Source organism: Podarcis bocagei (genome assembly GCF_964188305.1).
Source record: "Podarcis bocagei genome assembly, chromosome: 8".
Classification (NCBI taxonomy): domain Eukaryota; kingdom Metazoa; phylum Chordata; class Lepidosauria; order Squamata; family Lacertidae; genus Podarcis; species Podarcis bocagei.
Genome location: NC_138133.1, coordinates 19,314,327 through 19,342,035, shown reverse-complemented (window position 1 = coordinate 19,342,035; position 27,709 = coordinate 19,314,327). Strand labels below are relative to the sequence as shown.

The window sequence follows — 27,709 nt, the reverse complement described above, 5'->3', positions numbered from 1 at the left end:
TATATAGAAAGATAAAAGATAGAATAGAAGAAGATTCCAAAAGTTGGTTACATAGCCTTTGGATTCTAGAATTCCCCCTCCCTTCCCCGGTTTGGATTCCCCATGTCCATCAGTCTATATGTTGTCGGCCTGGAGGTCTCAAGTCCACAGCCAAATTTTCCTCAATCCATCTTGCCGGTTTTCTTTGAATTTGCTTGTTTTGATAATGTTTAATTTCAAAAGTCCAGTCTAATAGAGGCCTTTAATTTCCCTTAGTCATTGTTGCTCCTCCCATTGTTCTTTCCGTGGCGTAGTTGGTCCTTTACTCTTTTGTTTCTTACTTTCTCAGGTTTCTATCTTGTTCAGCTGCAAAACCATTCTTATTCTGAAATCTAGTATCTCTACAGAGGTTTGTTATTCAGGAACAAAAACTTACGTCCAGTTCCTACCTTGCTTCAATAGAAAGATTCTATTGTGTTGTCACCTCTGTAGACAAAACAACATTTCAGTTTTGCTACTTTCCCAGGAGCTAAGACCAGAACACATCCCGGAGTAGTTTTCCACATACGCCACTTGTAATGTCCCAAAGCCCCTCTAGGGGGGTTGCAGTAACTTTGTGTCCTCTAATCCAAAAGTCAAGTTGTTGTTTCTTTCCCCCCCCCGACATTTTGTATCCATATTTATGTCCAATTGTAACAAAATTAACCAGCAAAATACTTGTAACAAAGTCCTCTTTGTATTCTCAAGATTTGACAGCTACTTTGACAGCTGTCAAACTCTCCATCTCTCTCCGCCAGGTTCTCCGAATCGCCCCGGTTCCCAGGGGGGGGGGGTTGCCTTTTCCCTCTCACCCTCGACTTTTCTCCTCCAGCACAATTCTTGTAGTATCCCATCGTGGAATTGATATTTTTTGTCAGCAATAAACTTCTGAATCGATCTTGGTTTCTCAGTCCTTGTTTTAGCATGTTTACAATCAGGGAGGGGGCTGACTTCCTTTTTAGATCCCCCCCGCTCATGCCGAATCCGAAAAAAATTCCTTTTTTTCTCCTTTTATACCCGATTACCCAATTACTCACGGGTTGATGTTAAATGTCCAAATTTCCAATGGAAGAAGCCAGCGCTCTCCGTCGAATGGCATGCGGCTGCGCTCGGCAGGGGAAGCGATAGACTCACAGTACCACGCCGCTCCCCGGCACCCGATCCGTAGCCTTTAAAAAGGCTCCTTCACGAGTCGGGAGGGCGCTGACGGTACCAGCCGAGTCCCCATGTCCACGGGCTCCGTGCCCGTGGTTTTTAAGGGTCCCCGCGTCGCCGGCGCGGTAGGACCCAGCCCCTGCCGAGCAGACTCCCTCCAGAGCTCGGAGGGAGTCCGCCATTCGGCGATGGCGCCAACCCGGAAGTCTGCAGAATTGCAATTGGATATAATTCAATGGCGGTGATGGAATAGCATCTTGCACTGCACCCTGAGAGCAGCAGGCTAGCTTACAGAGCACAGTGCAGGTCTCATGGCACAGCAGACAATTCTGTCCTCCAAAATCTTACAGCTTCTTCCCTATCAAATCCAAACTCCTCCTCCTCCTCCTCCTCTTCTTACCTTCCCACATGCTTCATTGTGGCTAATGGTAAGGAAGACCCTTCCCCATCTCAGAGCCTCAGCATTCTGATATTCCATTCAGAATTATTGTTTTGGGGAAAGGGACCCTGGCCTTTAGATCCTCCAATTCATCTTTGTCACTAGCCCGAGCCTCACACCTACTCTGGTTTAAAGGACTGCAGGGTTGTCCCCTCCCCCCAAGGTGGTGTCATCAGATGGAAATAGCCCACAATCCCATTGCCTCTCATTGCTCTCCCAATGCTAGAACATTAAGGAATGACTTAATTCTTCACAAACTGGTAAAAAAGCGTTTGCACAAACTATTTTCTAGTTTTGATTTGCAGGCAATATTTTCTTATTCAGATTGACCGACTAGTATTGAAAGTTATTTTCAGGTCACCTTTTACAAGTTAAAAATCTCGTCAATGCAGTTCATGAAAGAAAAATATAAACACACACACACACACACACACACACACACACACACACACACACACACCAGCATTGAAGGAGCTTTCCAAATTCAAAAGAAATATGTCAGTAAATTTCAAAGCTATAACTTTAAAATACAGAACCTATCACTGAGCAAATGAAACATCCAGATTTGTAAGGCTTTCTTCCCATCCTTTTAACACTTTTAAAAATAAATAAATAATGTATATTTATTAGTCTGCATGTGGTTTATCTACAATGAGTGGAGAATATTTTTATTTTGGTGGGACACAATCACTTGATTGTGTGTTGAGTCCCACAATGCCACCCCCCAAAAAATTCACACTTCACACATCAATTTTTGTTTAAGGTTTTTGGCATAATTTTGGCCACAACTTTATTCAAAATACAAAAAATGTGAGTGGTTGCTTAGGCATTGGTTATGACTATCTGTCCTTGCCCTCAGGGACAGAGCTGGCCTCCCGGACACCAACGGAAGCCAGCATGGGAAACAAGTATTGGGTGAGAAAATGAAGCTGGGCATCAGTCCCTCACTTCTCACCCTCATGTTCCTGTGGGGCTTGCACGGCCCAAGTCCGATGCCAGGGACAAGGACAAAAAGAATGGCAATCCCCTGGATTCCTTTAACGGAATTCCCTTTCCACATCATTTGGAGGGGTAGGCACTTACCCCTCCAAGCACCAATTTAACCAATGCCTAACCGCCAACCTTACAAGTTGTGACGATTTGCTACGCAGTAGGCAAAAACCAAATGGCACCAGCCAATCAGCCAGATGGCAAAATTCCTACCAGGCCCCCGCTCCAAGGCGGATGACCCCATGACAGGCATAGCAAGGTCAAGCGATCAAGAAAAAACCACCCTATTAAAGGGAGGGAGGGCGGGTGATCCGATGCAAAACGGCCAAGAGGACGTCCAACGTCTGGCCCCTGTATTTAAAGCCTCTGACCCCTCCTCCAAATTGGCAACAATCAAAACTCCCCAGCAACCCAATTTTAACCACTTAAAGGCTTGGGTTCCTCACCAAATCTGCCCAGTAACGGCAGGGTGGCTTGTTCCCCCAACCGCAACACGTGCTCTCTGTTAGGGAGAACACGCTTTCTCAGGATAATCTGTCAGGGTCAGGCTAAAAATAATGGGTGAGTTAATATTAGGTGTTCTTGTTCTCTCTCTCTCTCTCTCTCTCTCTCTCTCTCTCTCTCTCTCTCTCTCTCTGTGTGTGTGTGTGTGTGTGTCTGGGTGTGTGTAACCTATTCCCAGTTTTTGCTTCTTTGCTACAGTTTATCCATTCAGCTAAGAAAAACACACACTTCCTATAAAAAGCCTGGACTAGCAGAAGGAAAATGAATACAGCTACACTCTACAGCAAGGCCCCTTGAATAAGTCACTCTGCTACCACTTCAAAAGAGAAAAGAAGCCCAGATTTGAAACTGGCAGAATAATGCCAGATAATAGCAAGTTTTTTTGGTTGTTGTTGTCTGTTTGTTTTGCTACTAACATTAATTTGGCAGTTTTTAATAGGACGGGAAAATGCAGTTTTATGGTTGAATTAGTTTTTCTCCGGTTGAATGAGTTTTCATTAGAGCTGGCCTTTAGGAATTTGGAAGATGGGCAAATACTTAGGAAAATTAAATTAGTGGTTGCCCACTACACTTTGCTTTGACAGGGAATGATAGTGGATTATTATGGAAAGCTGAGGGTGCCTAATTCTGCAGTTTATCTAAACAGAGAATAAGGTGAAAGGGAGCCTACATTTTCCCAAGCAAAAAGAGAATAAGTAGTGGCAAAAATCTGCCTTTCCCCGCCCTTTAAATTTACAGGAAAAATACAGCTAGCTGATCAACATCTGGGGGGAAAGGCCTCGTTTTTCAGCTTTCCATCTAAAATGGAAAGTTCATTTTTTTTGTAACACACTTTCACACAGATCAGAACTAATCAGCTGACTTTTTCCCCATATAGGAGGGAAGGCATAACTGTGTCTTTCAGGCACTCCAGATGTACCTCATGGGCAATTTGGGATAACTGATGAATGAATAAGTGGCAGCTTGTTACCACCAGCATAATAATTCAGGATATAATTTGGGATCCCTGTAGGTGTTGCAGGGTAGTACGGAAATGCTGAAATGCTACTATAATGTGCATCACTCTAAACCTGTGGTACTTTGCTAGAGGTAGATAAAACTCCTCTCAGTTTCCCATTTCCCCCACACTTATGTTCACAACTCCACATTTCCACACCAGATTGCATTTTTTGAAAAAGGCCAATTGAATTTCACCAGCATTTCATTGCAATTTTCTCCTAATAAACACATTTTTATGACATTTTGCCTAATGTAGGGTTTGGTGTTTTTTGGTGTGTTTTTTTTGGCAAAGCTATTTCCCTTACTATAATGCATTTTTGGCATCTCTTATTTTCACACAAATATGCATTTTAAACACACTGTACATCAAAGTGTGTTTAAAATGCATATTTGAAGAATTGATGCTTTTGAATTATGGTGCTAGAGGAGACTCTTGAGAGTCCCGTGGACTGCAAGAAGAACAAACATATCCATTCTTAAGGAAATCAGCCCTGAGTGCTCACTGGAAGGACAGATCGTGAAGTTGAGGCTCCAATACTTTGGCCACCTCATGAGAAGAGAAGACTCCCTGGAAAAGACCCTGATGTTGGGAAAGATGGAGGGCACAAGGAGAAGGGGACGACAGAGGACAAGATGGTTGGACAATGTTCTCGAAGCTACAAACATGAGCCTGACCAAACTGCGGGAGGCGGTAGAAGACAGGAGTGCCTGGCGTGCTCTGGTCCATGGGGTCACGAAGAGTCGGACACGACTAAACGACTAAACAACAACAACAACCTCAGTACATGCTTAAAAAAAATATTGTCTGGATAAAGGCATTGCAAAATTTGAAGAAGTGTAAATTTAAAAAGATGGCTGTGTTCCAGTTAGTGTATTGTTTTGGAAAATATGAAGCTACGTTCATCCTTAAATGTGAGCTGTGCTGAATTTCTCCCCCATCCTTACATTTTGCACATCACAGCCTTGTGGCTCAGGCAGTAGAGCCTGAGACTCTTAATATCACGGTCATGGGTTCAAAGCCCCATGTTGGGTAAAATATTTCTGTATTGCAGGGGGTCTAGAGGAGCATAAACCATCTCCCCTTTCTCCTTTATGGGTATGACAGCAAAGATGGAGATATTATGAGGAGGGGGAACAGAAGTACACTAGGGTGTAGGTTGTCCATATAATCCCAGCTGCTGCCTGAAATCTAGAGTAGATATTAGTACAGCCATCAAAATGATGAGAAGTTAAAATTGCACCAGTGAGAAGTTAGAATTTCATGCTGACAGAAGCTTTTTTCACAACTGCAGCTATGAGACCTCATATATGTTCATCATGGTCTCAGCAGTGAAACTCTAGTTCAGGAAGAAGAATAGTTTGAAATCTGGCTCTCCGACAGTAAATGTCCAAATGACTCAGAAGTCTAATTTTATGTCTTTGGTTTATAGGGGTTTTAAATGCTGCTAAATGTCCACACTCTAATAAAAGAGATTAAGGGGCCACCTCTAAGCTCATTTGAGTACTCCTTAACCTTATTCTTATCTCTGCTTCACCTTTTTCTTCCACTTCTGAGCTATCTGAGGATTTACTCCAACTATATATCTAAAGCTCATTTGCAGAGATCTTTTCCCTCAGCAAATTAATGGACAATGGTAGTGAGAAAATAAATTTTCATCTCACAAAAAGAGATTTGAGAGGGTAAAACTAAAAGTTTGGCATATTTAATTTGCCAGGATAACTTTGAGATATGTTTACTAGTCACACACAGAGAGAGAGACACTGCATATTGTTTGACTTCCAATCCTGCTTCATTGCATTTAACTTAAGTCAAAGTGAATTATAAAACCAAAACTCTATGCTGAATGTGTGGGTTGAGTCAATCCTGATTTATCTGTTCCTGCTTACTGTGAAGTGGACGACTGGCAGACAAATGTGTGAAATGAGTGAATCATGACTGAGGTGATATGAAGTTCTTTGTGTGCTAGTAGTATATCTGTGCCGGCCTGTTAACATGTACTTTCAGTCACCAAGTGTGAACCCTATATTTATGAACCAGTCTATGTTGAAGCAGCCATGTGGTTGCTTTAGCACATTTCTAACTTACCAGTGGGCACATATTCTTCAAATTGTCATGGATGGATGGTTCACATATGCATGTCATCAACCATTTGATAACGCAAAATTTGCTGACCTTCTGATAAAATGTGTCAACTGATACAATGTGAGAAGATATCACGATTCCTTTGCATTCACCCATGCAAGTCAGTTAATGCTGTGGACTGAGAGTATTTTTCAAAAAAATGCACATAATGATCAAGTTTTAAATTTAAGCATTTTGTTTCCCCTAAAATCCATATTTTTAAAAGTATTAATTTCCTCCTTAAAATACGCATTTGTTTTTGGAACTGAAAATGTATGACAAAAGTCAGTGAACTGTGCAATTGACCGTGAGCTATATTCTGATCTGTGTGGAAGTCCAGAAACTTGTGAATTAGGCAGGTTCACTTTTAAGATACAGACCCCAAATGAAATGCTCCTCCGTCACTAATATTTATTATTTATTTAGCCATTGCTGCAGAGATCTCAAAACTCTTGGAGATGCTGAAATGGCAAGGAATACCATTGAAACCAAGTGCCACATCATGAACTGCTTTCTGGTATACCCCCAACTCTTGGGGTGACTTTCAGGGTTTAGTTAAAGGGATGGCAATAAGATTGACTTATACCTGAAGGAGCATCTCCAGCCCCATCGCTCAGCCCGGACACAGAGGTCCACCTCTGAGGGCCTTCTGCTGGTTCCATCACTGTGAGAAGCAAAGTTACAGGGAACCAGGCAGAGGGCCTTCTCCATAGTGGCGCCCTCCCTGTGGAATGCTCTCCCATCACATGTCAAGGAGATAAAGAACTACACAACTTTTAGAAGACCTCTGAAGGCAGCCCTGTATAGGGAAGTTTTTAATGTTTGGCATTTTACTATGTTTTTATTTGTGCTGTAAGCTGTCCAGAGTAGCTGGGGAAACCCAGCCAGATGGGTAGGGTATTAATATTAGTATTGGTATTGGTATTATTCTTAGGAGAGCGAGCAAGCAGAGATTGCTTCTTCCCGATCTTCCCTGTCTTTTTCTCAGATGTCCAGGAGCCTAAGAAGGAAACCTGATACATAATGTGCAATCAACACTATCAAAAATATGCAAATTATCTTTTGTAGCTGCATATGCTGCCATTTCAACACACCTAATTTTTAAGAGAGGTTTCCCACCCAACATCTCTAGGCAGTGCCATTTAACTCTCAGGTTGCTCCCTCACCCTACATTAATAAGCTAATCTACAAGGAGTACCCTGCAGCATCATTTGCATCTCTCTCCCTCTCTCTTTGTCAGATCATATAAACAAATAATGCAGGTGGTAAGTGTCCTGTTTACGCAGTGGGGGTTTTGTGTGTGTGTTTTTTAAGCAACAGCTTCATTTGCAATTCAAATAGCCAAAGCCACAGGAGAGGCTTTCCGCATTCATTAGGGGACTTGCTTACCTAGCAAGGAGATTTCAGCAACCAGCAGTCACTCTTTCTAAATCCAGAGGAAGTCCTCAGAGACACACAGCTCAGCTAATAAGCTGCACTGGGACACTGGACACTTCCTGCTATCTGAGTTACTTTGCCTTCTCTCTCTCAAGTATAGTTAAGTTCTTTGGCCTGCAAATGAGCAGCTACCAGATGATGTTTGTGTACTTGCCAGAGGGGAGAAAGGGTATTTTCACCAGGTATTACAATGTCTTCCATCTCAGTAAAAGTACCATGGTCTCACAATATTTCTGTTGTCTGCCACTCCCTGTTAAGATCATCAAGTAAAACGTTTCTCTCTTAGCTATATGGAGGGGAAAGCTGTCTGAAGTTCTCTGAAGTTTGGGCTACAGGGAGTGGCAAAAAATGAATGCATGCAGGTAAACTCTTATCAGGTAGGATCAAGTTAATGACTCATTAAGATTAGACTTCTGCCACTAAAGGTAAAGGTAAAGGGACCCCTGACCATTAGGTCCAGTCGTGGCCGACTCTGGGGTTGCGGCGCTCATCTCGCTTTATTGGCCGAGGGAGCCAGCATACAGCTTCCAGGTCATGTGGCCAGCATGACTATGCCACTTCTGGCAAACCAGAGCAGTGCAAGGAAACGCTGTTTACCTTCCCGCCTGAGTGGTACCTATTTATCTACTTGCACTTTGACGTGCTTTCGAACTGCTAGGTTGGCAGGAGCAGGGACCAAGCAACGGGAGCTCACCCCATCACGGGGATTTGAACCGCCGACCTTCTGATTGGCAAGTCCTAGGCTCTGTGGTTTAAGCCACAGCACCACCCACTAAAGGTGGCTAATAAATCAGATGAAGACTATAAAAGATGGATTAACTGTGGTGTGGTGTTGCCAATGCTTAAAGACCTTTTAAGAAAGATACAATGAGGGAAAGTTCACCTGGTCAGGTTTTGTTTCAGTGTGATGACCCACAAGCTCCAATCAATCTGCAAAAATATACCTATTGCTTCCCAGCAGTGATTTCAGAGGTTGTGGTGGGGAATTTGTAAGACACTGCATTCAAGAGGATCAGGCAAGAGAAGTGGTGGACCAGTTCATGCAAGCATAAAAAAAATGGTCCATGTAAAAAACTAACTGAAAAAAAACCTTAGGGGGGGGGGGGAGTAAAGATATTCAGATCAGGACGTAGCACCATGAGGCTTTTTTGAACAAAACCAAAATTACGCAGGTATATTTTTTCATAAAAGTGGAACTAATCAACAGGATGAATACACACAAAAAGTGAAACTATACTTGGATCAGCTCATGGTTGGGGTTTAAAATAATGGAAACAGACAAAGGTTTCCGTTAGCTCTTCTTCAAGCAGAAATAATCAGATCAAAAATGAACATCAAAATTGCTAGATAGTCTAAGGTTACCTAGTTTTAAGGTTTGTTGGCTACTGCTGTTGGCATGGACACAAAGTATCTTGGGAAACACAATATTCTGATGTCATGTATGATGTCACAAACAGGAAAGGTCCCAAGTCCAGGCAGAGTTTGTTGAGACACTTAGCAGTCAAGACTGTGCCTGACTTTTGCTTAGATGGATCTTTATGGCAAGTAATGAAAATGTTTCTCTTGGGTTATTTTAACTTTAACCGTAGGGGAAATGTTTCAGACTGAATTGTACATTGAGTTTCCAACACCCCCCCCCCCAACCGAGGACAATCAGTCCCCATTCTGGACACCTTGACCATTTTATATAATCATCAGAAATCCAGCTAAGAGTTATTAAAGAACTCAAATGTGAAAATGCTGATCTTCTAATCTAATCCAGTTAGTTTAACATTGGTTCCAGGAAAACTGGTGGTAAGCATTGTTAAAGATTTAATTACAAAGCAAATAGTAAGCCTTGATGAAGCATAGTATGGTTTCTGCAATGACAAGTCCTATCTCACTAAACCTTTAAAGTTCTTTGAGTGTGTCAGCAGGCAATAGATAGCAGTGATCCAGCAGACCCTTGGTAAACTTTTTTCTAGGAGGGACGCTGGGGTATGCATATCCCTAAACGTTTTGTGAATCTAACAGGAGAAGAAACTAAAACTACTTTTCTGAGTACCTTTCAAAAAGAATATTCCATCAAGAACATCCCAATTTCAACAAGTGAGTGTGGACGTGGCTACTTTCAGATGCATTTAATACTGACTCCAACAAGAGCTTCATTGCAGTTAAACACTGTAGCTAACTTAATACTTATAAAATTGATAGGCCCTTCTTCAAGTTTGTTTAAGCCTTCAGTGTATATAAATTCATGGTTTTTGAAAGGACAATATCTGGAGACAGACACCAACAGCAAGCAAAGGAATTGGGAAGATGTTAGTGCACACAATCTCATGTCAGTGTGGAAGTTACTGTGAGCTGTTGGCTGTGTAATATAAGGTAATGCATGTTGTTTGTACTTTTGCCCATTTACTGTATGTATTTTCCCCGATTTGAACTATAAAATGGTAATTTTCTTGAGACAAAATGAGAGTACCCCTAAACATTTTTATTGTTATTATAGGGGGGAAAGCACTGCTTAGCAGTAGGTTAGCAATAATTGAATAAAAGGGGAGGAATCCTCTTGTAGATCAGTAAGTGTTTAAGGAACTGGGAGCAAAGAATAAAAACAAATGGACTTTCAGGGCCTCTTCCACCTCTACAATTCTATGATTCTCACAATGGAAGGAAGTAAAAAGCGGAATCCCCAGTTATCAGTTTGGGGCCATGTTGTCTTTGTATTAGAAGTGGTACACCTCTGAAACACCAGCTGCTGGGAAGCATAAATTGGAAGAGTGAAGTTGTGCTTAAGTCCTGCTTATGACCTTCTCATGGGCATCTATCCAGTATATCCACATTATTGACAGGATATTTGGCCTTTTTATCTGATCCAGCAGCAGTCTTCCTGCTTTCTTAAAAATTCAAGAATTCCAAAGGGAAACCAAAAGCTGCTACGAAAAACCTTAATAATTAAGAAAGGTATGATCAAACCTATCCATTCCTAAGGAAATCAGCCCTGAGTGCTCACTGGAAGGACAGATCCTGAAGCTGAGACTCCAATACTTTGGCCACCTCATGAGAAGAGAAGACTCCCTGGAAAAGACCCTGATGTTGGGAAAGATGGAGGGCACAAGGAGAAGGGGACGGCAGAGGACGAGATGGTTGGACAGTGTTCTCGAAGCTACGAACATGAGTTTGACTAAACTGCGGGAGGCAGTGGAAGACAGGAGTACCTGGCGTGCTCTGGTCCATGGGGTCACAAAGAGTCAGACACGACTAAACGACTAAACAACAACAAACTTGCTTTTGTAATGTTTGGTTTTGAATGGATCTTTGCATAGCCTATACAAAATGGCAACCATGTTTTTTAATCTATTAATGAGCAAAGGATAACCAGATAAAACAAAGAGCCCAATGAAGAAAAATTATCTCTCCCAGTTAGATTTGTCTAAGGAAATCACTGAGGGACCTATGAGGACTGTAGTGTATTTTGTTTGCTTTTACCTTCAAAGGTCATTACTGAACCAGTTTGAGGTACAATCTTTATGCTTATCAAAGAATACAAAGTATTAATGGCACAACCTCCCCCCCCCCAAATGCCGCAATCTTGTAAATAAGAAATGATGTAGGTGAATGACTTGCTGATGATGATTAATGACCTGCTCAGTCTTTATATATGTGAGAAGCAGGAAAGAGTCACGACTGTTGACAAAATGCATTACTGGGTCTTGAGCTACATTCTGCATCATGAGAAATGAAGCCATCTAACTTAGGCCAAATGTCACAAGTGTATGTGATATTCATTCATTCATTCATTCATTCATTCATTCATTCATTGAATGAATGACGATGAGTTCCTGGTGCTGCCCAGGAATCCAAAGAAACAAAAATAAACAGACAAACAACGAAAAAGAAAGAAAGAAAGAAAGAAAGGTAATTTTCATATGGATAGTGTAATTTGTGAGTTTCTGGACTGTTCCCACACACAACACATGCACACACACTCAGGACTTTGACCTGACCCAGGAAACACCTGATCAGGACACAAATGATTTCTTTTTTGGTGTTAGGGATGGATGCTAGAGCTTCATTATGGTATATTTGGTCTGCCATCTTAACTGAACATAGAACCTCAAATCCGAACATAGACGAAGATTGTTGCTTCCGCCTTGAGAACCCAATGCAGAGTTGGGTGACAATATCTTCAAAGGCATTCCAAGTGGCACTTGTTGGAATTGTCACACCAGATTGGGTGACGATATCTTTAGATATCTTCACTTGCAGTGAATGTAACATCATTGGATGACTTACATGAATGCATGATCCATCACAGATATCACACGAGAGAGAGTCTTTCATCACCTCATATGCAATGCATTGCACTCTACACATTCAGCTGCTTGTTACCAAGAAGATATGGGATAAATAATATTATGAGTGAAGTCCACATTATTAGTTAGTGTCTCCCTAGCATGCACTGGGATGCAGGTGGCACTGTGGTCTAAACCATTGAGCCTAGGGCTTGCTGATTGGAATGTCCCCTGGCTGGTTGAGCTCCCATTGCTCGGTCCCTGCTCCTGCCAACCTAGCAGTTCGAAAACACGTCAAAGTGCAAGTAGATAAATAGGTACCGCCCCAGCGGGAAGGTAGAAGGCGTTTCCATGCATTGCTCTGGTTTCGCCAGTCATGCTGGCCACATGACCCAGAAGCTGTCTGTGGACAAACACCAGCTCCTTCGGCCAGTAAAGTGAGATGAGTGCTGCAACCCCAGAGTCGTCTGTGACTGGACTTAACGGTCAAGGGTCCCTTTACCATTACCTTTACAATACATGTTCAGTTTCCATGCTTTGGTATTGGTTTGCCTCCAATTTGCTGAACAGGTAGCAATGGAAAAGAAAGCAGGCATACAATTCAGAATCTATGATATAGCATGTCCCACAAGCCCTCCATGACATTGAGAGTGCCATGTCCAATGCCCCATATTCCGTTCAACTAGTTCCTCACCTTACTTTTATCCAAACCCACTTGAACGTAAGTTAGAGTTTCCATATTTCAAAAAGTGAAAATCCAGAAACAAAAGTTGTTGAGCTTTTAAAGGAAATTCACCAAATTCTACAATTCCTACATGGGCTGTCATACACCCGGATTTTCCTAGACATTAAGCAATTTTCCACCCAGACGTTGTTCGCGAGGGCAGAATCCTGGCTATGTCCTTGACATTCCATTATTAGGTCAAATATCCAAATTGTGAAATTTGGATAAACTCAATGTGCTTTCTGCATTAGAAAGCATTTGAAACTATATGTTTAAAGTTCTTCTCCCTTACACACTAACAGCACCTTCTAATGCAAGTTTATTTGTTTAGAAGTAAGTGCATTTAATGGAACAGTGGCGGACCTTGAGATCTCAAATATCAGCGGTGCCCTGCGCATCACCAAAATCCCCCCCCCTTGTATTCCAGTCTAAATAATAGTTGTGGTGTTCCCTGCAGCGCCCCTGAGTGCAGTGTGACTGAATCAGTCATGCTCCCCTAAATCCAGCTCTGAATGCAACTTACTCCTAGGAAAATGCACAAAAGCCTGCAGCTTTTTCCTTACTTCTGAAGAAAGAGAGAGCTAAGATATTCAGTGTTATGTTCACTCCTACATAATTGCAGGGTTACCCTTTGTGATAACAAGCATGCATTAGCCAGCTTGGAAACACTGTCAGTCGCAAAACTGTCTCCTTGATAAATGAACAGCCAAGTGCTATTTATTGTGTACAGCTGCACAGGCCTGACAAAGAAAAGCCTGATGTCAGTGCTCCTGCCAACTCCAGAGATTCCCCCTTTCAAAGTTGCTGTGCGCAAGCGGAGCCAGTAATCCAGGAAGCAACAACAGTCCCTAAGTGCCAGTCATGCAAACCTCTGCAGCCTCCCCCACTCTTCTGGGCAAATCAGGATTCAGACTGTTCAGTTTGACCCATAATGACCAGTGAGACAGAAGAAGAAGAGTTTGGACTTGGTATCCCGCCTTTCACTCCCTTTAAGGAGTCTCAAAGCAGCTAACAATCTCCTTTCCCTTTCTCTCCCACAACAAACACTCTGTGAGGTGAGTGGGGCTGAGAGACTTCAGAGAAGTGTGACTAGCCTGAGGTCACCCAGCAGCTGCATGTGGAGGAGCGGGGAAGTGAACCCGGTTCCCCAGATTATCCCTGCAATTCTAGGGATGGGTGGGGTGTTTTATCACTGAGGGCTTATCCACACTTATCTTTCCTCCGCTCTTTCCAGGCATAGTCCGTGCTTTAAACCTCCTTGTCCAAGCGCTCCCCCCTTTTGCTTCAGATCTTTCCCTGTGAAAACCCACTCTTTAAAGCTCAATCAAAGCAAACAGCAACCCATGGGAAACCCGAATTGATGTCTGCTCTGACTGAGTGCTAAAGAGAGGATTTTTGAGGGGAAAGTTCTGGGGTAAGGGGGGGGGAGTGCTCAGACACAGTGGCATACTGTTGGTTTCCTGAACCCAGGATGGGCACACGGGTGTGCCCCTGGCTGGGAGCATGCATGTGCCGGGCAGGGAGGCACCAACTTTGCCCTCACAGCTGATGCCACTGGAGCAAAGTGAGGCTGTGCCGAGCTACCTGCCCACCCATGCAGAGTGGAGCTTGGCCAGCTGGCATGGACCTTGGTGGGCAGCGAGGAGCACTGAGCTGGGCCAGGCTGCACTGGGGTTGTTTGCAGGGGGGCACCTGGTTTGTGCCCACTCAAAAATTGTGGGCCTGGGGCCACAGCCGCCCTCCCCCGACACTTCCCCCGCTATGCCCTTGCTCAGAAATGGAGCTTTTAAGTGTGGACTGGAAAGTGTGGAACAAAAGGCAAGTCTGGATAAGCCCTGAGTTCTAATACTATATATTTTCCCCCAGTTCTGAAATTGTTATGATAACCTGTCCATGGTTTATGCAATGAAGGATGGACTAAAAATACAGGGTTGCATCCAATGCTGTCTGTGAATGGAATAGATTTCTACTCGTGTTACAGGACTCCAGCTTTCTCTCGTCCCCCCTCTAAAACCGCTCTGGAAAATTGGAGGGAGGTGAGGTCCATTGCAGTGGTGGGATAAACGGGCGAAAGCAGAAGGAGGTGAAAAGGCAGCTTGCTGAGATAGGGAGAGCGGGGAGAGGTACAGAGTTTAATATCAGACACTCTGCCTCCTTGCAGAAGGAAAAATACTATAGGATGCAGTGTTGGAGAACATCACACAATCTGGGTTCCCATCTGCATTATAAGTTCTTAAATTTGTGTAGTTACTTGCATGTGAAGGCCACTTTCATGAGTTGAATTGAGCTACTGTGTAGCATAATCAGAGGAGTGTGCCACTGATAAAGAAGGTAAAGAGACCCCTGACCATTAGGTCCAGTCGTGACTGACTCTGGGGTTGCGGCGCTCATCTCGTTTTATTGGCCGAGGGAGCCGGCGTACAGCTTCCGGGTCATGTGGCCAGCATGACTCTGGCGAACCAGAGCAGTGCATGGAAATGCCGTTTACCTTCCCACTGGAGTGGTACCTATTTATCTACTTATACTTTAACGTGCTTTCAAACTGCTAGGTTGGCAGGAGCAGGGACCGAGCAACAGGAGCTCACCCCGTTGTGGGGATTCGAACTGCCGATCTTCTGATCGGCAAGCCCTAGGCTCTGTGGTTTAACCCACAGTGCCACCCGTGTCCCTTGTGCCACTGATAAGGTTGGCCCAAATACATCCCCACTCCCAACTCAGTTATTTACAGAATGCATAAGCCCTTGCAATCACTCCCTTTCTTCCTGGAAAAAACTTGTATTGAGTCTCATTTCTCTTGCCATGTGCTTAATATATGAGAAAAATAGTGTGCTGTTATGCAACCAGGTTTCACAGCAGTGTGTTCAAGAATAGAAATCTTAATGCAGTGTTGAACTTCTGAGGTGCAGTGATGTAACATACCAGGGCTGTAGCTTCTCATATTTAATATTCATGACGTGGAGGCAGAAAGAGTCCCACGATTTTTGAAAATCATTTGAGTGTGCGAGCTGGAGTAATTAATCTTCCTTGCCTGATTGCATTTTTCTTTCCACACCTTCCATTTTTAGTCCTCACACAGCACAGTACAGAAACTCTACTTACACTCCTAAGTACAATCAAAACACTGCAGAATGAAACAAAGATATAGACTCACAGCCCACAGATAATATTGTGCAATTTCCCCCTCCCCTGTCCCTACTGCCCAAATTATGCAGGAAGCATCTTACTTTATTAATCAGCTGCCAACCTAGAAATATGGCTGTTTATTGTTTGGTTTGCTGCGACAACTGAAAAGCACAGAATGGCTGTCTGAGAAACAAACTAAAATCAGTTGTGGCAATTCCTGGGGAAACTGGTTATGGTGTAGGCATTCAGGCAGTAAAAGAGACTGTACCCCAGATTCCAAAGAGTTTGTTCATTTGCTTGTCAGTGGCTGCTCCTAGACTGCAACTCCCTCCCTGGAGAAGGTAGACAGTCTCCTTTCTTGTTGTCCCTCTACCCACAGATGAGTGCCTTCTTGTTCAAGCAGGCTTTCAGGAATTTCAATCTCTGTGAATGCATTCCCCAAGAAGATCACATGCACACCATGCTGTTTTTTTATATTTTGTTGAAAAATACCAGATATGGTAAAATAAAAGAATTCCCTGGATGCCTAGATCCAGGTTGGGGAAAGCACTCTTTGGTGAGAAATCCCAAACAGAGGTTTGAAATCACAAAACACACACCAAAGTAAAGCATGGAAATATAGACTGTTAAACATGTCAGTTTGCATTTCTTAATACGGAAAGTATTGCTATGATGTGTAGATCTTTCCTATTCTACTTAATTCAAGAGGGTTCTGGAAGCTTCTCTGTGTGAAAGAAACAAACAGAAGGTTCATGATGTTTGGGTTATTTCCTTCAGTGAAGCTGAGTAGAGCTGCCTTAAACTGGTTCTGTTATCTCTTCTGCCAAGGTCATGCTGACTATAAAAGTAGGGTCAGAAGGATCCTGAGTTTCTCTTTCTCTTTCTATCTCTCTTCCTTCTGGTGTGGTGTTCTGTACATAGTATGCTATACAGTGGTACCTCTAGTTACGAACTTAATTAGTTCTGGATGTCAGTTCTTAACCTGAAACTGTTCTTAACCAGAGGCGTGCTTTCGCTAATGGGGCCTCTTGCTGCCACTGCGCCGCTGGTACACAATTTCCGTTCTCATCCTGGGGCAAAGTTCTGAAGACTTGAGGTAACTCTTCCAGGTTAGCGGAGTTTGTAACCTGAAGCATTTGTAACCTGAGGCAGTTGTAAATAGAGGTTCTAATGTAGTGTTAAGGTTTAGATTTATTATAAGTTATTGTAAGTTTAAGTTAAGTCTGCTGCAACTGGATTTCTTATGGACAGTGCCAATCCTGAATGTATTGGATTTGTGACCATTATGCTCATTTGTCTTCAGTAGCAGTAAAACTCTGCTGAATGAACTATTGTCTCTGGTCTATTTTTGGGAATCCTACAACCTGTTTAAGTTGTTGCTAACTATACATTGGTATCTACTCTAGATCAATATTGAGTAGAATTCGATGACAAAACATTTAAAATAGCCCCTTCTAAGTTGCTTCCAAAGCTCCACACATATTTGGTAAGTTAAAATTGGTTTCCTTACAAACTCTTCAAAGGTCAGGTTCATGTGCTTTTCAATACAGCAGCAAGAAAAGAAAGACAGCAAAACGTAGGCAAGTTCCCAAAAGGTAAGTGTTTCTAAATTATTTGTATTGAAAGACAAAGATAGCTTGCTTAGGCCATATAGTCTAAGCTTGGAGTGTCCAGCTTAGACCTCTTTACTGGAAGGTTTCACAATGGTGGAAAGTGGGAAAACAAAGAGTTTGGTAGCCGTCCACCCCAAGGTGAAGAGGTGTGACCTATCTAAGTCTGGCAGGACAGCTTGATCTCTGGTCTTAACCCCTTCATGCATTAATTGTAGTTAATAATGTTAGTTATATGAGACTGAATATTAAACACACAGGCAATAAGACTCAAAAACAGCTTTCCACTGACACCAACAGAAGCCTCTGTTCAAGCCTAATTGCTGGGGAAGAAGAATGAATATTTGTGTGTGTGTATGTGTACTACTGATTGTTATTTTTATTTTTCCCCCACTGACTACTGTTGAACATTAATTGACCAGTTAGTGGATAGTTGTTAATATGCAGCATTTTATCTGCCCAGCTGAACACATAACTCTCTTGGAAATGAGGGTATGATGAAACTGTGCAAAGAATACAAAATGTCCTTCTGTTTGTATCACTACTGTTAATGTTTGTGGGTCTGCATGTTTTCTTTCCACTAGATGTTAATACAACACAAAGCCTCTGTTCTTAAAAAAAAGCACAGAATTCATGCTAGTTTGAAAGCATATGGAGAAACTCTATTCAAATGCAATTTTGTTACCTAAAATGTTACATATTTGTCTGCCACTCTTGAAAAGCTTATCAAGCATTAATTTGTGCATACTTTAACTTTATTCTTCCATCATTCAGAAGGATTTGAAACTACTAAATCAACCTCATGCTATCCAGAAGCCTGTGCTATTTAGGCCATATGTTACAGTGGTACCTCCGGACTACACCAGGTGAGGGTAGCCAATGGGTCTCAAACCCTCAATGAGTTAGGGACTTCCCTTGCATGCGAAGACAGGCTCGAGCGGATTGAATGGACGAGGCCAATAGTGGATCCAATGGTCAAGAAGGCAGTTTCCGTATGTGCTGTAGAGGGACGGGAGGGGCAGATGGGGCTCATCATCCTGGTAAGGTAGCCCATCTAGGAGAAGGAAAAGCACTGCTGTCTTGTGAAGTATCTTTGGGAGAAGGAAAGGCTAAGGCAGGCATAGGCAAACTTGGCCTTCCAGATGTTTTGAGACTACAATTCCCACCATCCCTGACCACTGGTCCTGTAAGTTAGGGATCATGGGAGTTGTAGGCCAAAAACATCTGGAGGGCCGAGTTTGCCTATGCCGGGGCTAAGGAATAAATCCTACCCAAATCTGGCGTGGAGCCCCTAAGACAGTTGGATGATGCCTTGTTCATCTCCTTTGAGCAACTCCTGTAGCCAAGTTGTTTCCAGACATATTGTTCTGCCTTCCGTATTGTTATCTGAGCAGCCCAGAGACTCCAAACGCATTGCCCAGGCTTCTACCCGGGGAGGTCACTTTGGTGCTGTGCACACAGTGGTTTGATTTCACCACCAGAGGCATACTCCATTGCCTCTTGAGACAGATGGACGCCAACAACCAGAACCCTGGGGCCATTTCTTCATAGGTAGATCCAATTTTCTAAAGTAAAGTTAAAGGTACCCCTGACCATTACGTCCATTCACGGATGACTCTGGGGTTGCATCCTCATCTCACTCTATAGGCCGAGGGAGATGGCGTTTGTCCGCAGGCAGCTTCTGGGTCATGTGGCCAGCATGACTAAGCCACTTCTTGCAGGGATAGAAGCCAGAGCACACAAAAATGCCATTTGCCTTCCCGCTGGAGCGGTACCTATTAATGTACTTGCACTTGATGTGCTTTCGAACTGCTAGGTGGGCAGGAGCTGGGACCGAACAACGGGAGCTCACCCCGTCGCGGGGATTCGAACCACAAACCTTCTGATTGGCAAGCCCTAGGCTCTGTTGTTTAGACCACAGTGCCACCTGCGCTAGTTCTAGTTAACTCTCCTAGTCCATTCACTACAGGCCCGGCAGTGATCTGGTGAATGGCAGGGGTTGGTTGGCCTTCCTGCTGGTGATTAGACAGAGCCAGCAGGTCAGTTGTGGGGCAGTGAGAAATTTCCCTATTTTTATGTGAGGAATGTTAGGGGGTATATTATTTTAGCAGTCAAGTACTTTTTGTTTGTTACATGCTTGTATAAATGTTGTCTTTCCTCAGCAATAAGAAGATGGTTTGATTAAAAAAAACACCACAGAATAAAATAAGTAGACTCTTTAGTGTCAAACAGGTAACTCTAGCACATTAGGTTAAGCACCATGTCCTAAGAAAGAGGCTGAGAGCTTTAATGCATTTTCTCTAAATTGTTTTGCACAGACTGTTCTGCATGTACAGGCATATGGCTCCTGTGTTTAATTATCCTTTTGTTTGTACGTTTGCTGCATAACGGACATATTTATATTACACTGTGTGCTGTCATCTCTCTGCGTACTTTCAAACATTTATTTTAATGAAGTACTTGTAACCCTGAATTTGTCTAGCTGCTGATAAGTGTTTATGACTGTGTTTAAAAAAATGCTCCCCCCTCTTTCACAGCCAATGGTAATGAAGCTGTTTGTATTTGATTCTTTTCAACGTTCCAGTTTGATGGGGGAAAAGAGGGCTTTACATTCACAGTCTGACAAGATTGTGAATGGGATAACAGTTTTTTTATTGGATTGATTGATTGATTGATTGGTTGGTTGGTTGGTTGGTTGGTTGCTTGTTACCTAGGGAGGTCTGCAAGTGACTGATGTTTAGAAACATAAACATAGATTCATCCTACCTTAAAATAAAATAATACAAAGCATTAACATTGTTATAATTTGAAACAACCTCATTGAAATGTGACAGAAAGCCTTGGCAGCACACAAGCAACAAAACACAATCAACTCAGTCCCACAAAGGCGTGGGGAAAGGGGTGAATTTTAGGCAAAGGTAAAGGGACCCCTGACCGTTAGGTCCAGTCATGGATGACTCTGGGGTTGCAGCGCTCATCTTGCTTTACTGACCGAGGGAGCCGGCGTACAGCTTCCGGGTCATGTGGCCAGCATGACTAAGCCGCTTCTAGTGAACCAGAGCAGTGCATGGAAATGCTGTTTACCTTCCCACCAGAGCAGTACCTACTTATCTACTTGCACTGCGTGCTTTCAAACTGCTAGGTTGGCAGAAGCTGGGACTGAGCAATGGGAGCTCACCCCATTGCAGGGATTCGAACCGCCGACCTACTGATCGACAGTACCAAAAAAGGTGTCAGTGAAGGTGTTAGGTGGACCTCACTGGGGAGAGTGTTGCACAGGTCTGTTGGGATGCATCCAAGGAAACAGGGTCAATTGGCAGCCCCCCCCCCCAAGCTGGCTCCAACCCATCGGCCAGCAGCCAGGTGAACTCTGGTCCTTGGATCAGCATGTTTCTGCAACCCAAGCTTCAGAAGCTGTCAGAAGCTGGGCACGCAAGCTAGCAGAGATAAGAACTCTTCGCAGCAGAAGGGCAGAGAGAGGCTGTGTAAAAGCGTATTTACAAGCATTTTATTCAGCATCAGGACAAAGGAAAAACATGTCTGCTCCCCTTTGTGTCCAAGCAAAGAGCATAAGGAAATGCTATACACAACGGAAGTTCCCAGCAGGCTGTTCTGGAAGTAAACAGACACACGGCATACTACAATCCACACATCTGTTCCTCTTAAGGTGGAACAGAACATTAATATCCTAACAAGGTTGGGAGCAACAACTGAAAAGGGCCTTTCCCTTGTCACCCTCCAAGCCTCACACAGAGGACAGACCAAGAGAAGGGCCTCAGATATCCATCTTCTGCTTCAGGTCTTCCCAGAGGCATCACGTTGGCCACTGTGAGAACAGAATGATGATGTATCGTTGGTATTTAACTCCTAGTAAATTAGCAAAAATGTATAAAATGGGGTCAAATGTATGCTGGAAATGTAAGGGGAAAGAAGGCACCTTTTATCATATGTAGTGGAAATGTATGGTAGTAAAATAATGATGGGAAATGATATATTATGAATTGAAAAAATGTTTAAAATAACCCTCTCTAAAAAACCCGAACCCTTCCTTTTAGGAATTCTAGATGCCAAAATCTGAAAGGAGCAGATAAGACTATTTATGTATACGACCATGGCTGTATGGATGTTATTGGCCCAGAGATGGAAAGAAGATAAAGTCTCCACCAGAGAATAATGGCAGATCAAGTTGATGAATTATGCCGAAATGGCCAAAATGACCGGAAGAACCAGAAATCAGGAAGACCAAAATTTTAATAAGGAATGGGGAAAATTTATAACTTATCTTAAAAAAACATTGTAAACAGTTAAAATTGTTAGTAGGATTGGAATATCACCTTTAGTTTAATGATGAATTTTCGACACAATGGAGAGGTAGAAGATTTTGGATTGTCATAAAAGATGCAGGAGGAAATGATTAACAATAAGACCCACAAAGGGAGGGAGGAGCCCAGGAGATTCCTTGGAATCTTGTATTTATGTTGTAAGTTGGACATGTGAGTGTAAAATTTAATTTGAAAAACCAAATAATTTTAAAACAAAACAAAAAACCCAAAACAGAATGCTGGGCTAGATAGGATTTTGGTCTGATCCAGGATGACACTTCTTATGTTTTTTTATGGACAGTGTATACATTCTTCCATTATTTCCTTTGTTTAGAATTCATCTTAGTTTGCCAGTCGTCAAAGCCAAAGCCTTGCTACAGAGCAGAGTTTCCCAAACTTGGGCCTCCAGCTGTTTTTGGACTACAACTCCCATTATCCGTAGCTAGCAGGACCAGTGGTCATGGATGATGGGAATTGTAGTCCAAAACACCTGGAGACCCAAGTTTGGGAAACCCTGATATAAAGAATGCCTGTGAGGTTAATTTTGGACAGGCTGGGAGAAGTGAATATTCCATAAGAAAAGGTTTTCCTAGAGATGGGGAGAGAATATGCTTGGTCCACTTGAACCAAGCAGATGTGACACTAGGAGCGATGGAGACATTTGACTCAGCTCACATTTCAAGGTGAAGCTACCTAATTCACGTTTTCCCAAACAATATACGAACAAAAACAGAGCCATCATTTGAAATTTGCATTTCTCCAAATATTGCAATATAGTTGTTCTCTTAATTGTTTTTATATGTAATTGTTTTCTATGTTTCTATTATACTGTAGATCACTTTAAGATGCTTCATAAGCAGTGATTCATAAATGAAATGAATTTTTTGGAAAGTATCTGATATGGGCTGTTCATCCCTCCCCCCCCCCCGGTGGCTTTTGTGGTAATCTTTGCAAAGCAACTTTTGTGAGAAACGGATTTCTTTGAAACTCTGACCCAGTGCCATGGTTCCAAATCTCAATCCATCAATTAAAATGAAAAATGAAAAGCAACACATGGCATTTCGTAACCTCCAAAGAATGACTGAACAGATCCAGGCTGTTAATAGTAATGCTTTGTGCTATCTATTCTCCTAAGTCAACATTCAAGCCACAGGAAAAGCCCCAGGCTCAGCATTATATAAAGCACACACTACAGATTAAGCAATGAGAAGCATATTACAAAGCTGAATACCAAGCAGGCGTCTCTGCTGGGGGTGCTCCAGGTGAATAACTACCTGGTGCAATCAAAATGGAAATCATTTGTGGGTGTTGTTTCTTGTGGGATTTTATTTTATTTTATTTTATTGGCAAATTTTATTGCCAGCATATCTCATGTAAGCACCGCACAGTTTTCTTTGAAATACATTTTTTCCAGGTGTGAATGAAGAAAGAGCAAACAGATTTCCTGTAACATTTTGTAAAAATAAATAAATGTTTACACACAATACATTACAGTTCCAAAGGATTGTTCAGCAACACGGAAGGAAGACGAGGAATGAAAGCTTGTACAGTGTATTGAGAGATCACTGTTAAGTTCCTCTGGCTATGTATCTAACAGGAAATGAAGGTTATCATCTTCTCCGGTGGAGAGGGGAATTGTAGGACAGAGTCTTATAATAAAAGTTTACATTTTGTTTACGTACTTCTGCGCCACTTTTCCGTTCGCTAACAGGGAAATCAAAGCAGGCTGAGTGAGCAAGACTCAAAGGTGAATGAACTACCAGATCCAAAGCCCTGATACACTTGCATCTGTCAGGCAAAAGTTGGAAGGGGGCACAATTCTCCTTCTTCCACCAGCATTAAATAAAAGATTTTCCTGTATAACTACACCTGCACCAAGACATGACGAGGACTACTTGATGGATGTGGAGATTTGATGGAACTCTACATCCCTTGTTAGCCCCCCCCCCTGTAGTTTTTTCTCCAGTGGGGTGCATGCCAAGAAACAGGAGAACTTTGGAATCAGCAGAACCAAAGCTTCCCCTATGAAGTATCAAACACACAGTCTTCCCTTTCTGCCAGAGAAGCGTCAACAGCCAAGGGTGAATAGTGCCTTTCAGTACTGCCTGGGAAGGTGAATCCAAGATTGGTCCCCTCTCTCTAAGGGTATACCTTTGGCAATATGCAAAATCCTGTGCCTGACCCTCAGACACCCTCAAAAGAACCACAGGATCATGATCTAACAGGCTTATGGAATTTAAACACCAGAAAGACAGGGGCAATTTTTTTTTTTGAAGCCATGTTTAGCAGGAAAATGATGCCCTGTCCTCTAGGGGGAAAGTGCTGGGAGACCTTGACTCGGGTTGCCAGGGTTCAATAGAAACCCACATTCCATATTGCCTTGGGAAGTTGGTGTCAACCACCCACTAAACGTGGCAACTGGACACCAGACATCTCGCACTTGTTGGTGGCCCACAAGTCGTTCCTGGAAGCTCTCAGCATTGCTGTTTCCTGCCACAGAGGCTGTCACATAGAGCGATGCAGAACACGAACAGTTTCTGACAAGTTCATCCGATGTCCCTCACAAAGCACCATGTATGAGGAGGAGACTGACACCTAAACCTCACAATGAGCCTGAGTGGAAGTAAACATGGTCATTGTGGAAGTGATACATCACAGCTGGTTGGTGCATGTGGCAATCACACAGGGTCCCCGGACATTTGACGGTCTATTGATCCCTGTGCCACCACTATGATCACTTCCCTGCTGCCACCAACCCGTTTCTCTCGGGTACACATTGAGTCCAGACAGTTGTTAACATTAAAACAAATAATCAAGTTTATTTTATAAGCAGGAACAAGTTTATGGTTTCAGATAATTTTTCTTGTCAGTTTCTTATCCTTAGTTTCTATACTAGCCTATACCTTCCTATTAACTTCTAACTGATTATCCCAACTGTCTATTTGACTCCTCCTAACAGTTTCTCTCACTCTCTCACAACAAAACTCGACCAACCCACAGATTTATCCTCCCTCTTCCTTCTCCAACTCCCAACTGACTTCCAAAACACTCCAACTCTAGCTCTAACTCCTCCCCTTGGGTTCCCACTGGCCAATCACTTCCCACTCATTTAACCCTTTCCCTATGACCCACCTAGGAGGGCAAACACCACAGTGCATTCCAGCCACCTCTTTGGCAGGTAGCATAAACAGCAGGCCCACCTAACAGAGGAAGAAAAGGCAAATGGAGGAGGTATGGGAACTACTTTCCCAAAAGAGACTGAAGCAAGGGAGAAAGATTGTGGAGAAGAGGAGAGCTAGGACCCTGAGTTATCTGGGTCTAGTACCCAGTGGTGAGCCAACAGCAGCAGGAAACATATGAGAGGCAGCTGAGAGGTAAAATGGATCATTGGGTTTCAAATGGAAGCAAGAGAATGGAATCAGAACGTTTTTATTGTATAAAGAAGGCTTGCCACTGAGCAGAGTGCCCAAACCTGCTAATTAGGATTATGTGAACCATCATATCTCTTCTGAAGAAAGGGGTGGATGTGAGGCTCTCAGGATTTTGAGCTCTACGGCACTCTCATCTTCTTTAGGAACATCTAACATTATGGCTGTAAGTTAAAAGTAGAAGCTTACGGTTTGGAAGCTACAGCTGTCAATCACAACGGCACACCTCCTCCTCCTTTCTCTCTCCCTCCTTGTTGCCTGACGTTTTCCTTATATGGAAAGCTTGCCTGTGGGAGATTCAGAAATATATCAGATCTGAAGCTTCAAGATCAGTCTGCTTTGCTTTGATCTGCTTGGAAGCAGAGCTGTTTCACTTCAGAGGCAGCTGAAAACCTCTGAAAAAGGCCACCTAGGCCCAGAATTTTGCCATTGTCTGAAAGAGAATACCCCCCCTTTTTAAAAAAGGCCTACAAAATTGTGTGTGTGTGTGTGTGTGTGTGTGTATACACCAAATGGATACAGTTCAGTGTTTAACAGACTACAGTGACATTATCTCCCCAAGTTACATAGGAGAACAGAAGTGGGAAGAAGGGTCTAATTAAAGAGGGGTTCTCATCTTGTTGTGGGGTGGGTAGGATTTTTCTTCTTTATAGGCAATGATGGATGAGCACTTTGGGGGATGTTATTCTAATGCCATTCTCATACATTAATGTTATGCTACAACATGAGTTGTAAATCTCTGAGAGACTCTTTTTTGTGTGTAAAGCGATGAATAGATATAATGCATAGTAGTAGTAGCAGCAGCAGCAGTAATAATATTTTCTGCTGAGGTACCACGTCCTCCAACATTTATCCAGTGAAAATAGGGATGCCCTATTCCATACCCTTCAACATTTCTTTGATGAAAATAGGGATGTCCTAAGGAAAAGCAGGACATTCCAGGATCAAATCAGAAACCGGGACAGCTTCTGTAAATTTAAGACTGTCCCTGGAAAATAAGGACACTGTTTATTTGTAAACGCTTACTTTATTGGCTTCATCTAAATCTCCATATACAGTGGCGTAGCGTGGGTTGTCAGCACCCGGGGCAAGGCAAGTAATTTGCGCCCCCTAACCCGTGGATTTTAGCAGGGGGCAGAGAGCTGCGAGTGCGAGTGCGCCCCCCAGATGTTGCGGCCGCCCCCCCCTGCACCCCCACGCTACGCCACTGTCCATATACCATTTTGCAAACATGCTTTAATGTTGCAAAACTGACAAGAAAGCTTGATGCAATTTAGCATTCTTTTGACAGCTTTGTACTCCATTTTGGGTCTCTGTCCAAGCTGCACTTGGGAGCAAGTGTCCCAGTCATCCTAAATTCCACACCAGACTTTTGGCTAGGGGCCGAGTCTGCCTCGCACGCTGGCAGAGCTCAACTATTGCCCCTGACAGGAGACAAAACAGTTCTGAGCGCTTCAACAAAACAATGAAACTGCTGCTTACTCTGCAATCACTACAATAGCTTTGTAGATTCAGTTGTAAGACGGCTGGGTAGTCTCAGAGGTGCCTGGGAGTTTTTTTGTCTTCATACAATAAGGCAGACAGTTCTGAGCATTTCAATAAAACATGCAGAGAATTCTCTCTAAATTCTAAATTACCGTGCCAAAGCCTAAAGCGCTAGAAGTTTCCTCTCAGTAATCCAAATGATTTTTCTCTCTCTGTGTGTGTGTATGTATCTATGTGTAATGCTAAAGAATTTTGATATTACCATTTTAGTTAGTTTCCATAGATACTTGCAATAAGAGTGACATGTTATGGTAAATATTGCATTACCCTGTGAATGCAGTGAGACAGAAACCTGCAACACAAGCCTATCTTTAAAGAATTTCAGAAAAGGGGGAAAACACAAGAAATACTTTTTTCGTCCTTTGGGCCTAACTAGCCACCATCTTATTGATTTTATTTATTTAAGAAATTCCCACCCAACCTTTCACCATAAGGTCCCAGGGTGAGTTACAGCAACATTAAACTTCAGTAAAACAATTTAAAACAAACCAAAATGGTTGCTTATCCAGTCACAGGATGGGCGGCTGTTGTGGCTGTTGCAGCCTGTCATGCCAGATCCCTTCCCCTAGGGAGCAATGTCAGGGCTAGGCAACCAGCCATTGGGAATTCCCAGGCCTGCTGCTGGAGATTGGTGGGCTATCACACCATTGGTTTATTTGAATCCAGGGCTGGGACCCTATAAAGGCTGACTGCGGCCGACCCCAAGGACTGTGTTCAGCCAAAAAACAACTCTCTGTACCCTCCCCCCCCCCTTCAATGATGTTGCTGGTTTATGTATGCTAACCTTTTCCTTCTAGGGCACTGCGTTCATTGGCTTTGTTGTGGTTCAATAATGGGTGCTGGTTTTCAGAGCTGGGAATGAATTTTCCTCCCAACAGATTGGCCCCGTTTGGAGGTTTTGTCTTCCCCACAGCAATAGTCACAACTTTGGTGGAATCCTTCTAGTCTAACAACATCTCCAAGTAGAGCAGAGAAATAATCCTGCCTGAAACCATGGGATGCTTCTCTGAGTAAGTCTA

General features: G+C 43.0%; 1 protein-coding gene across 6 annotated transcripts in view; it reads right to left on the bottom strand.

Moving 5' to 3' along the window:
- LOC308593896 (uncharacterized protein) overlaps positions 1-27,709 on the bottom strand; it is a 188,941-nt gene that overhangs the window by 76,499 nt on the left and 84,733 nt on the right. The window contains exon 4 of one of the 6 annotated variants that reach the window (XM_081206694.1): positions 15,582-15,765. The exons of the other annotated variants lie outside the window; for them this stretch is intronic. The gene's annotated coding sequence lies outside the window, so the exon portion shown is untranslated. The remainder of the gene's footprint in view (positions 1-15,581; positions 15,766-27,709) is intronic. 6 annotated transcript variants of the gene reach the window in all.